The following is a 13,538-nucleotide window of genomic DNA, read 5'->3' on the forward strand; positions in this document are numbered from 1 at the left end:
GACTAATAACACAAAAACAAGGAAGTTTGTTCAGTATAATTTCTTATAGGCTTGGCACCAATGTTGCAAATCTGCCTCGATTTTTTTGTCCGATTGTTATCACGTGAGAACAACACTCTGCACTGGTTGCAGATTAAATTGAAAGCCTGAAAAACGTGTCCAGCCGACCTTTCTCGTGTGACCAAGCCTACACAAAACACTCTGAAGCCGATATTCTTACCCTAGTGACGAGGCCCTGCGATCGACCATGAGGATCGTCTCTGCAGAAGAATACAAACATTTCTTCTTTTGTCGCTGCCGAATTTCGCAAGGCATCAAGCCAGCATGTTCAGAACTTCCGCAGCTGCTTTGTGCTTTAAAAGGAAGAAAGTTGTGTCATTTTGCTAAATAGTACTTGCACTTATTTCTTGCCTCGTGCTCTTGATAACGTGTTCAGGCAAATCACACAGATGTAATTGGTCTCAAGCTTTTGTTCCACAAGCACCCCATGCAGCCAGAATTTACCAACGAAGTAAATGTTCTTTATTTTGCAACGATCATACATATTTTAGCCATTCCGAATGTCGATATCATCATCTCTCGAATTTTGATGACAAATCTCTCTCATAAATGTCCCATATATAGGATGCGGTAAAAAGGCCTTACTTTATTACATTACTTGACGTTTGTCACCCCCTCCTTCACATCAAATTTCTGCACCATGCTGGCCTTTTCAGGACTAAACTGTGATCGTGGTCCACCAGATCAGGGGAGTTTGATACTTTCGGTTTCTTTCTAATGGTGTGTGTTCTCATAAGTTTCGTTGCGAGATGGCGCAGTGGTGTGTATCCGTTCTTCCTGCGTCCTCGTTTTTTCGCTGTGATGATTTCAACATGCATACAATGCATCTGTGCAGAGATTTGAAAATAGCCAGCACAACAGCAGATGAAGCAACCCCAGTGACACAAGGACAAGCACAGGCTTCCAACTGAAATTTTATACAACATACAATATATAGCCCACATCCAAAATAGAAACATGCTCATGGTAAGAAAAAAACACTTATGTGAAAGTGCACAGAAACAAACTAAAAAAAACTAAGGAAAAATGGCATGTGACGATAAATACAAGTAAGTCAGTTCTTTAACAGATAGGAACATCGAAGGTTTATGTCACCAGCTTCCTTTAGCCGTTCATGCAGCCTCAATGATAATCCTGGTGCTATCATAAAGGTGAGCTGCAATAGCTTGTTTTCTCGTACAAAGGCTGGCAACCACATTCTCAACAATCAGAAGCCAAAGAACCATCTGTATCTATGGTTTTTACCATTTGACAATGTTCCTGTAACCGTATAAATAAGCACTTGTTTCTTTGACCCACATAACTGTGTGCACAGAACCAAGATATGCTCTAATCGATGCCTCCTGCACAGTCAACAGAGTTTTGCCGTGCATAGATTGACTATAGTTCAAAGCTCTTTTAACATCACAAGTTCAATTACATAAATGAGATTGCTTATTCAGTGCATTGGTAAAACGAGAAAGTATCTAAGCATATGGTTACAGAGAAATTCGCAAGAAGTAAAATACATAGATAGAGATGTTTCTTTGGGTTCTCATAATTAGAAATACGATTTCCAATGCCTGTTTGAGAAAATACAAGTTGTTATAACTCATCCTCATGATGGCACCCAGAACCTTCAATACTTTCGACTGCAAAGAACTGGCTTACCTGTATTCATTGGCATGTTCTATGTCACCGCTTTTCGTTTTTTTTTTTGCGGTCTCTGTAATATTATACTTTACTTCGATTTTTTTTTTTTGTTTTCAGCACAAGCATGTTGTTTTTAGTAGGCAACACATTTGGGAGTTGAGATAAATTTCAATTGGATATCGGTGCTAATTCTCGTCTCACTTGTGCTGCTGTGCTTACCGCTGAGCAGTTTGAAGTAAGGAATACCAACTAGTCCGCAGCCACATATGTTGCTGCATGCGCAGAAACCCTGGGGTGCTAGCCGCACGCTCAAAATCGAATGTTTTTTCATTGCTCGTGCAGCCATGGAAGCGAATAGCGAGGCTTGATTGAGCATGCGGGTGTCACATTGGCACTTTCTATCGAAGGTGAATTTATGGACCGTGATCGACTCATCTTCGCATCTAACGCAATCAAGAAACTTTGACTGGATAGCCATCGAAATTATATCGTGTGATGCCTGTACTTTGAAATCAGAAATGGTCAGCAGCTTTTCTGAATGATGTAGTGGTTCAAGTACTGCGCATTTAACAGCTCAGCTAATACCAGTTTGATGCTACTACGCATGTAAAACAAAGTATTCGTCGAACAAGCGCGAGAATCTAGGCGGCTTGCCGAACGGCCGCGCAAACCACAAAACTACAAGCGCACCCAGCAAAACTGGCAACACGTACCGACTACCACGCCGTCACCACCTCACACACAACAGATGTAAATATCACGGATGTCAAAGAGTACTGAAACAGGTTGACGAGTCCTAGACATCGTGGTCTTCACGCAACCTCAGGCGAACCACATAATTCAGCGGTTCCAAACGCGAACACCATCTAACTATTCACGTTCACAAAGCATATAGCAACGACAAACACAATCACAGTGTGCGCCAACGACGTGAACACCGAGCCGACCATAAACACGAAAAAAAATACGCCCGATGTGCCTTTATCAAAAGAAAAGCTTCCATAGGTTGCCTGAACCGGCGTTGTAAACTTACGAAAAGCCGCAATGTTCCACAAATCCGCCTAGATCCAAGCCAAGTTGGGTGAAAATAGCATTTTTGTTGTTTGGCCGGGTGAAATATAGCATAACGGCTATTCTCACCAGGTCGAAGCAGCGGCGCTCGGCCTGGGAATGATGGGTAGTACTACAGTGTACTAGAAGAAGGAAGTGGGCTTACTCTACAGCTCGACGGATTCAAGGTCGTGCAAGGTCGGTTGGTGCAGAAGCAGCGAGCAACGAAAGATTAGTTTATCTTCATTTCTTTGTATTTGTGAAAACCATTATTAGTTTTTTCTCTCCTAATCAATAATTAGCATTGCGAGTACAGTAGGTGTGGGACACGGCCAACGTTGTAGTGACGTTGACCACGTGAACGGGCTAGCCGGCTGTTTTAAAAAAGGTCGCGGCGCCCGGTTGGTTGTTAAAGAGCTAGAGCCTTTCTCTAGCTCTAGCTTGAGCCTTTCTCTTTGTCTAGCTCTAGCTCTAGCTAGAGCTACAGCTAGAGCTAGAAGGGAACCTAGTGAGAGGCTACTAGCGAAATTGAACACGTATGTGAGCGGTGTAGGGGGCAGCTTCAAACAGTTGTTGAGGTAGGAGGCGGCTGGATAGCGGGATAAGGGTTAAATGTGGGGCTGTCGGGCGCTCGGTCCGATGGTCGGGCGGGCGATGGCTAAGGAGGCTTTCATTTCATTTCATTTCATTTTATTTCCTTAAAGACCCCTTGCGGGGCATTACATAAGGGGTGGGTACATAAAAATTGAGCAGAAAACAATCGTTTGTCCTAAAGTGAAAGATGATTAGTGATACTGGTTGTGAAGGTAGAAGTACAAGTAATGGCAGGAATGTCGCCTGAAAGGCCATTCCAGGCAACTGCCGTGCGAGAAAAAAATGATGTTGAAAAAGTAACGGTGCGTGCACGTGGGCGTCCGACTTGAAGTGGATGATTAGTTCGTTGAGAGATGTACGCTGGGGGAACAAAATAAGGTGGCATGCGCATCGAGCTGTGAAAAAACTTATGAAATAACGAAAGACTGGCGATATGGCGGCGGAGGGAAAGGAGGGGCAGTTGAAGTTCTGCCTTAAGTGAAGATACGCTGACGTCACTGGAGTAAGAACTATTGATAAACCTAGCGGCACGGTTTTGAATACACTTAAGGGCGTCTTCAAGATAGGCCTGATGCGGGCTCCAGATTGGGGAAGCATATTCAAGTTTAGTTCTAACAAGGCTTTTGTAAGCTAATAATTTTACATTTCTAGGTGCGTTACGTAGATGACGTCGCAAGAATCCCAATGTTTTGTTTGCCGATGATATGACTTTCGTGATATGCAAACCCCATGAAAGATCGCTGCAGAGTGTGACCCCCAGGCTAGGAAAATCACGAGCGAGAGTGAGCTGGTGCAGTGCGAAGAATGCAAGCGCTGGTGCTACTTAGATGAGACAGCATTCACGAGTTTGGCCGACGCACAGAAGGCGAGTTTCGTGTGCAGGCTGTGCGAGGCACTGAAGGCGGCCGTGCAGCGCATGGAGGCTAGCATCAAGGGGCTTCAGGGGGAGCTTAGGGCGGAACGGGAGCAGAGGATAGAACTCCAAAAACAGGTTTGAGCGTCGCGTGAGTGGGAGGAGGCTACCGACAGCCTATTAGAGCAAATGGAGGGCGACCTTTGAAAAGAACGGGAAGGGCGGAACTGCTAGAGCAGCGGGTAAAGGAGCTAATGGCGCTTTGCCCCGACCCCGAGCGGTGTGAGACGGAAGGCGTGAGTAGTGGAGAAGGCGACAGGCGGGAAGGAACAGGCGAGAAGGGAGGTCAGGGGGCCGCTGTGTCTGACCACAGCACGGAAGCTCCGAGAACATACAGCTCGGTGGCGCAGCAGTCTCCAAGCAGGGCAAAGACACATGACAGATGGCAGAGAGAGAAACAGGTGAAGCAAACAGGGGCGCCATCACAAACAGCAAGCCAGAGATTGGAGCGTAGAAGTTTCCTAGTGGTGGGGGACTCTAACGTGGCCAGGGTCAGGGTTCCGTCTTCAAGACAGGGAAGGAAGATGGGAGGGTCAGGTTGGAGGCACAGTCAGGCAAGAGCATGGTGGATGCACTGGCCCAAGCTCAGGAGGTTGTAGAAAACAGCATGGAGGGCAAAAATCTAGTCATTATTCATGCTGGGCTCAATGATGTGTTGAAGGGAGAGAATCAGAACCTTCAGAGAAAGTTGGAGGATGGGATACGTAAGCTCCGAGAATCCTCTGGGAGTGTGCATGTGACCGTATCCACAGTCCCAGAGGTCTGGAGGCAGCCTCGTGGCATTGAAAGGAGGGTAGTGGAGGCCAATTGTGTAATCAAGGGTTTGAGCCGGCAACTCGGATACAGCGTAATGAAAGTTAACCAAGACGTGTACAAGCCCGGCGCTCGCCCCTTTGCACAGGATAGCATTCACTACAGTGGTGCGACGGGCAGGAGGGTCGGTAACAGAATGGGTCGCCAAGCCATAGCTTTTTTAGGGGGACCCAGAGCCCTCAGACCAACAGTGTAGCCAAAGACGGACCTAAAGGGGCACAAATATACAAGCTACACGAAGTCCGTGCGAGAAGAAATCGACGTAAGCACAAAGGCCGAGCTAAGTCAGACGTAGGCTATATTAACATGCAGGGTGGCAAGAATAGGTTAAAGTAGGAAGAGATAGAAGAGCAGTTGAGGCAGGAGGAGCTGACGGTATATGGGGTTGTGGAGACATCTTCGCGACATAGAGCAACCACCCTGCGATTCCGGACTACGTATGGGAATATTGCGATAGAACAGAGGGCAGCAAAAAGGGGGGTGGAATTGGTGCATTTATACATAAGAGCATGGGTTGGCAAAGAGTCAAGCACGGATGCATGGAACATTTATGGTTAAGAGGGAAAGTAGCTGGGCAGATGACACTCCTTGGTTTGGTGTACTTGTGGACGGGAGCGAAGGACAGAAAGGAAAACCAGGCAATGGTGGAGTGTATATCAAAGGACATTGAGGAATTAGGAGGAGAGTGCGAGACAGTTATACTAGGAGATATTACTGTGCACATAGAAGTTATAGATGGGTATACCTACCCGACAGGCAAAATGATCATGGATATGTGTGAAAGGCTTGATTTGATCATTTGCAACAGTACCGAGTAGTGTGAAGGGCAAATAACATGGGAGGTAGGAAGGCTGCAGTCGACGATAGATTACGCACTTATGTCAAATAGGATGTATGATAAGCTCGGGAGAATGCAAATAGATGGCTCCAGAAGTCTGGGTAGTGATCACAAACGTTTCAAGCTAAGTTTTGAAAGAGCAGTGAAAGGGGAAAGGAGACAAAATGAGCAACTACAGGGAAAGTTTTATTCAGAAACTCAAATTGAAATAGCCACTGAACAAATTGAGAAAGTAATCACTGAGGATAATAAGACAGTGTGGGCATACACGAATATCATTAGACTGAGCAAGAGCTTGCTAAGGCACGTGACAAGTCACCCCGGAAAAGAAGACAAGCCCAAGAGTTGGTGGGATGAGGAAGAGAGCCATAACAAAACGTCAGGAAGCCTCTAGGGAACACAGACATGCTAAGCAACGGGGTGAACCGACAGATGATGTTGAAAGAAATAGGGAAATCTTTCTAAGCTCTAGAAAGGAAGCATCCCTCCTGATGAATGAGAAGATTAGAAGAAATTTGTGCTCAGTGCCTGGCAGAAGTACATAAAAAGGACAGAAAGGCAGCTGCGAAATTTTGGAACCATCTAAACTCCCTAAGAAATGAAACAAACATAGAGCAGAGATTTATAACTACCGCTCAAGGTGCTAGGCTAGAAGGGGACGAAGCTATTGAATATATTAGAACAAGGGTGACAGAAAAGTTTCAACAAAGATGTGCCTTATGCACCACAATAGACAGGGATGGATCAAGTGGCACAATGGCTCCATTTTCACGAGAGTGGGAAAGGGCTGAGAAGAGGGTTCCAAGTAGTACATCAACAGGCCCAGATGGCATTCCAATTATGCTGATAAAGACATTGGGTCCGAAGTCTAAACAGACTTTAAGAGAGGCAGTGAGCAGAACAATAATAGATGGTGAAGTCCCTGACGGATGGAAACTTAGCAGGATGAGCATGATCTATAAAGGAAAGGGGGACAAAGATGACAAACAACAACCATCCTATAACAGTGACTTCAGTGGTCTACAGGCTGGCGATGCAGATTATAAAGGAAAGACTGCAGGCATGGATAGAGGATGATGGTGTGCTGGGGGAGCTACAGAATGGGTTTCGAAAACACAGGAGGTTTGAAGACAATCTGTTCTCACTGACGGAGTGCATCGCAATAGCAGAAAATTAACACAGGCCCCTGTGGCTAGCATTTTTGGATATTAAGGGAGCGTACGATAGCGTGATCCAAGAGGACTTGTGGGGAATACTAGATACACTGGGTGTGGAAGATGGAGTCACTAATCCTTTAAAGAAAATCTATAAAAGTAACAAGGTAGTTATAAAGTGGGAAAAACAGGTATCCAAGCCCACAGAGGTGAAACGGGGACTTAGGCAGGGGTGTCCACTGTCACCCTTGTTATTCGTTATGTACCAACAAGAATTAGATGCCAAATTAGAGGGAAGTAGACTTGGCTTCAACCTCTCTTTAGTCAAACAAGGAAAGCTCATCGATCAGGCACTACCAGCATTAATGTACGCAGATGATATAGTGCTATTGGCCGCCAACAAGGAAGTGTGCAGAGATTGATGGACATCTGCGGTAGTGAGGGAGATAGGTTAGATTTTAGATTTAGTAAGAAAAAATCAGCAGTCCTGATTTTTAATGATAACGAAGGTAGTGAGCTTAGAATACAGAAGGTCATGCTAGAGATAACAGATAAATACAAATATCTGGGCGTGTGGATAAGCAGTGGGACCGAGTACCTAAGGGAACACGAAATATACGTGACGACTAAAGGTAACAGGAATGCAGCAGTGATGAAAAATAGGGCACTGGGGAATTACAATAGGTATGATGTTGTGAGAGAAATATGGAAAGCGGTCATGGTTCCTGGGCTGACGTTCGGCAATGCGGTCTTGTACATGAGATCAAAAGTTCAAACAAGATTAGAAATTAAGCAACGTGGAATAGGTAGGCGTGCTTTAGGAGCTCACGGTAATACGCCAAATCGGGAAGTACAAGGTGATATGAGATGGACATCATTTGAGGGCAGGGAAGCTAGCAGCAGGATAAAATTTGAGAAGCGATTGAGAGAAATGGGGGAGGAAAGTAGGCTAGGAAGTACTTGAACTGGTATAGCGCATTACGGGGAAGAAGAAACGGCCGAGCAGACCGACACAAGAGGACAGAGCGCTAACTTCCAACTGAGCTTAGAAAGATTTCCCTATTTCTTTCAACATCATCTGTTGGTTCACCCCGTTGCTTAGCATGTCTGTGTTCCCTAGAGGCTTCCTGGCGTTTTGCTATGGCTCTCTTCTTCATCCCACCAACTCTTGGGCTTGTCTTCTTTTTCGGGGTGACTTGTCACGTGCCTTAGCAAGCTCTAGCTCAAACAGTCTAAATAAATTTGTGTATGTCCACACAGTTTTATTATCCTCAGTGATTACTTTCTCAATTTGTTTAGTAGCAATTTCTATTTGCCTTTCTGAATAGAAATTTTCCTGTAGTTGCCGATCTTATCTCCTTCCCACTTTCGCTGCTCTTCCAAAACATAGCTTGATACGTTTGTGATCACTACCCACACTTCTGGAGCCACCTTCATCTATGTGCATTCCCCTGAGCTTATCATATATCCTATGTGACATCAGTGCGTAATCTATCGTTTACTGCAGCCTTCCTACCTCTCATGTTATTTGTTCTTCACACTTCTCGGTACTGTTGCAAATGATCAAATCATGCCTTTCACACATATCCATGATCATTTTGCCTGTTGAGTCAGTATACCCATCTATATCTTCTATGTGTGCATTCATATCTCCTAGTATAATTATCTCGCACTCTCCTCCTAATTCCTCAATGTCCTTTGATATACACTCGACCATTGCCTGGTTTTCCTCTCTGGCCTTTGCTCCCGTCCACATGTACACCAAACCAAGGAGTGTCACCTGCCCAGCTACTTTCCCTCTTAGCCATAAATGTTTCATGCATCCCTGCTTGACTCTTTGCCGACCCATGCTCTTATGTATAAATGCACCAATTCCACCCCCCTTTTTGATGCCTTCTGCTCTATCGCAATATTCCCATACGTAGTCCGGAATCGCAGGGTGGTTGCTCTATGTCACGAAGATGTCTCCACAACACCATATACCATTAGCTCCTCCTTTTCTCAACTGCTCTTCTATCTCTTCCCACTTTAACCTATTCCTGCCACCCTGCATGTTAATATAGCCTACGTGTGACTTAGCTTGGCCCTTGTGCTTACATCGATTTCTTCTCTCACGGACATCATGTGGCTTGAATATTTGTGCCCCTTTAGGTCCGTCTTTGACTACACTGTTAGCCTCAGGGCTCTGGGTCCCCCTAAAAAAGCTATGGCTTGGCGACTAGGCTTGTGCGATTAGTGAATTTCAGGGTCGAAGCGAATAGTGATTGCGGTCGAATAATTTCGAATCGAATTCGAATAGTATGTATGACATTAAAAAAGGGGAAATATTTATCATAACCTAACTTCTTTTGAATTGAAATAGTGGCTCTATGCAAATGCCTTTTTTTTTCGTTGAAAGGAAGTCAAAACAACCTTGATTAGTAGTTTCTGTAGGATCCGAGTGATAACCTGCAAGATACATAACGTTTTAACATTTATTATACTTAAATCATAAAAACCATCATAACAAGCTTTATAAAATAATTTATTTGAGGGTAACATGTTCCTTTAAAGGGGCCCGTCAACACTTTTCCAAGTATCCATGGAGCCAGTAAACATGCTTGTCGCCTCACAAATTTACCGCCACAAAGTTTCTAGAATCGCTCCAGTACGAGCCGAGTTCCAAAAATTTGTCGCATGCTGCAATTGCATTCTCCATTCTCGACCCGTCAAAAGAGCTGGAAGCTAAGTAGGGAAGGATGGCACGGGAAAAGAAAAAAACAACATGAGCGCCTAGTGACCTTGAGCCTTTTTTCTCTCTCTTTTTTCCTCGAATACGAGGCCTTTCAGCACGATCCTGCACGTACTTGTGGACAAGCGGCGGCCTCACGCGGCGGACCGATAACGACGAGCGCGCCATGCTCAAATTAGCCAATGACTGCGACCAGAGCCGTATTTTCTTTCTTGGCTGTGGCAAGTGATTTTTGAGCTTGTAGTGTCATTTGTCGAGGGAAGAGAGCAATTTTTAGCTTTGAAAATTCGTTGTGAATTTCTGGCCACGTGCTGCGCTATACTACTTGCCTCGCGTGTTCTCGGTAGCCTCGACTACCGATCGGCAGCGTTTCCTGACCATGCTCAGTAAGTGTTGCGGGGCCCCTTTAAATCTGAAGGGGAGCTTTGCGGCAAGGCAAATTTCTTTTGAGAAGGCGCTTTCACGGCTTTGCATTACTACATTGCAAAGAAACCACCTTTATAGGCGGACTAATGTACATTTGTTTGTTTATTGCGAATACTTCGAAAATATTTGATAACTTAAGTTCGAATCTAAGTGAATTCAAATACTAACCTATTCGTTCGAATATTCAAATGTTCGCACAAGCCTATTGGCGACCCATCCTATTATTGACCCTCCTGCCCGTCGCACCACTATAGTGAATGTCATCCTGTGCGAAGGGGCTAACTTTCATTACACCGTATGCGAGTTACCGGCTAATACCCTTGATCACACAATTGGCCTCCACTACCCTTCTTTCAATCCCACGAGGCTGCCCAACGACCTCTGGGACTGTGCATATGGTCACATGCACACTCCCAGAGGTTTTTCGGAGCTTACGCATCCCATCCTCTAACTTTCTCTGAAGGTTCTGATCCTCTCCCTTTAACACATCATTGAGCCCAGCATGAACAATGACGAGATTTTCGCCCTCCATGCTGTTTTCTACAATCTCCTAAGCTTTGGCCAGTGCATCTACCATGCTTTTCCCTGACTGTGCCTCCACCCTGACTCTCCCATTTTCCTTCACTGTCTTGAAGACGGAACCCTAACCCTGGCCACGTTAGAGTCCCCCACCACTAGGAAACTTCTACGCTCCAATCGCTGGCTTGCTGTTTGTGATGGCGCCCCTGTTTGCTTCACCTGTTTCTCTCTCTGCCATCTGTCATGTGTCTCTGCCCTGCTTGAAGACTGCTGCGCCACCGAGCTGTATGTTCTCGGAGCTTCCGTGCTGTGGTCAGACACAGCGGCCCCCTGACCTCCCTTCTCGCCTGTTCCTTCCCGCCTGTCGCCTTCTCCACTACTCACGCCTTCCGTCTCACACCGCTCGGGGTCGGGGCAAAGCGCCATTAGCTCCTTTACCCGCTGCTCTAGCAGTTCCGCCCTTCCCGTTCTTTTCGAAGGTCGCCCTCCATTTGCTCTAATAGGCTGTCGGTAGCCTTCTCCCACTCACGCGACGCTCCGAGCTGTTTTTGGAGTTCTATCCTCTGCTCCCGTTCCGCCCTAAGCTCCCCCTGAAGCCCCTTGATGCTAGCCTCCATGCGCTGCACGGCCGCCTTCAGTGCCTCGCACAGCCTGCACACGAAACTCGCCTTCTGCGCGTCGGCCAAACTCGTGAATGCTGTTTCATCTAAGTAGCACCAGCGCTTGCATTCTTCGCACTGCACCAGCTCACTCTCGCTCGTGATTTTCCTAGCCTCCTTAGCCATCGCCCGCCCGACCATCGGACCGAGCGCCCGACAGCCCCACGTTTAACCCTTATTCCGCTATCCAGCCGCCTCCGTTAACTCTCCTACCTCAACAACTGTTTGAAGCTGCCCCCTACACCGCCCACATACGTGTTCGATTTCGCTAGTAGCCTCTCACTAGGTTCCCTTCTAGCTCTAGCTAGAGCTAGACAAAGAGAAAGGCTCAAGCTAAAGCTAGAGAAAGGCTCTAGCTCTTTAACAACCAACCGGGCGCCCCGACCTTCTTTAAAACAGCCGGCTAGCCCGTTCACGTGGTCAACGTCACTACAACGTTGCCCGTGTCCCACACCTACAGTACTCGCAACGCTCATTATTGATTAGGAGCAAAAATAATAATAATGTTTTTCACAAACACAAAGAAATGAAGAGAAACTTATCTCTCGTTGCGCGCTGATCCTGCATTAACCACCTTACACAACCTTGCAGAAGTTAGATAGATGGATGGATGATTATGGCTGTACCCTTTAGATCGGGCAGTGGCTAGCGCCACCAAGCCGTAATACCTAATAAACCAGAAACCAGATTTACATTTTTTTCTATTTAAATAGTGATGTTTAGGATTCGTACTTTGCTGTGAAGGGTTTATTTTCACTCGTGCCTTGACTTTATTTACCAATCAAACAACCTCCTTCTAGTTAATTCTACTCGCCTAAAGTCTATTTTGCCCTCCCTGTCCTTAAACCCCAGTGCTTTGAAAACTCTGCGCCATTATCCTGAACTATATGGTGAAGCCTTTTGCAAAATATTATCAAGTGTCTGGCAGTTTCTTTTTCTTCTCCACACGCACTGCATACCGTGTCTACCCCAAGGAGGATACATAAAACTTGCTGGAGTGGAAGCCGCCTATGCGCCGCTACGGGAGAGAGTGAAGCCGCGCCGAGCATGCGGCGGCCATGTTGCCAGTGGCAGAAAAGAGCCAAGCGCTTCAAATTTAATGCTTCACCGCGCTGCGGGTGAAGTGACTCGTGTGTTTATAAAGCAACGAAAACAAGTAACTCTGGTTGTAAATGTTTATTGCGACCTATACGCAGCCAAGTGGCATGTAGAAAACTCAATTAAAGTGCATATGCATCAAATCGCGATGCCTAAAGCAAACACATAATCGAAAACATAGGTGCCCTACTGGTGGTTGAAAATTATTGCCCTTGTCAAAAGTGGTCCCACCTTACTTTTGACCGATTCTCGGTTTTTTTTTCCTTCGTCATGTGTTGTATCCTCACTTTTACGTATTGTTCAGCGATTTGCCTGCACAAACTGTAAACCTGATTATCAAGCCTATCAAAGTCTAGGACGTGCTTCTCTAGTTTATGGAACCAGTTTTTCTCGGAGGAAGCTCATAGATTTTTCAGGATGAGGTGTCTTGTTCTAGACTTCACCGTTGTGATGGAATCACATTCAGCCTGTAGCCACCTCAGTCCTCGACTTCTTTACAGGGGCTAATGACATCTCGCGACGGTAAAACAAGACCACCTCGCCTCTTACATTTAATTAAAGGTGTCAGCTCATCTGAGTGCATGGCTGCTATGCACTCTTCACAGGTAGTTGCAGTTCGACCTTTCGAACAATGAAGCCTGCTATGTATGGCACCACGGAATTGACAAAAGCAGAAAAGCTTTCGGGCTAGTCAATGCGATGCGTATTGTCGTGGTCATCGAGCTGCCGGACTGGGGCCTAGCGCATGTCAGTGAGATTGCTTTTTGGATGTACCATGGCTGCAGGAGTCGTTGCATTCAATACGGAGAGAACATCTTGGGAGCAGTGTCCAGAACTTGAAGACGTGACTTCCGTCTGAACCAATAGACGCTTGTATGCAGCCATAAACTGCGAAGCTGTTCGGTTGTTGTTATGGCCGCCTCATCCACGTATTGATTCAAAGAAGTTTTCGGCATATTCTTGACTGAGTTTGTGTGTCAGTAAGTATTTCAGCTGACCCTGGCTGACAAGTCTGTCAAACATTCTTTCGGTGCTTGCCATGCATATCCAA

The sequence above is a fragment of the Rhipicephalus microplus genome, unplaced genomic scaffold (assembly GCF_043290135.1).
Source record: "Rhipicephalus microplus isolate Deutch F79 unplaced genomic scaffold, USDA_Rmic scaffold_13, whole genome shotgun sequence".
In the NCBI taxonomy this organism is placed as follows: domain Eukaryota; kingdom Metazoa; phylum Arthropoda; class Arachnida; order Ixodida; family Ixodidae; genus Rhipicephalus; species Rhipicephalus microplus.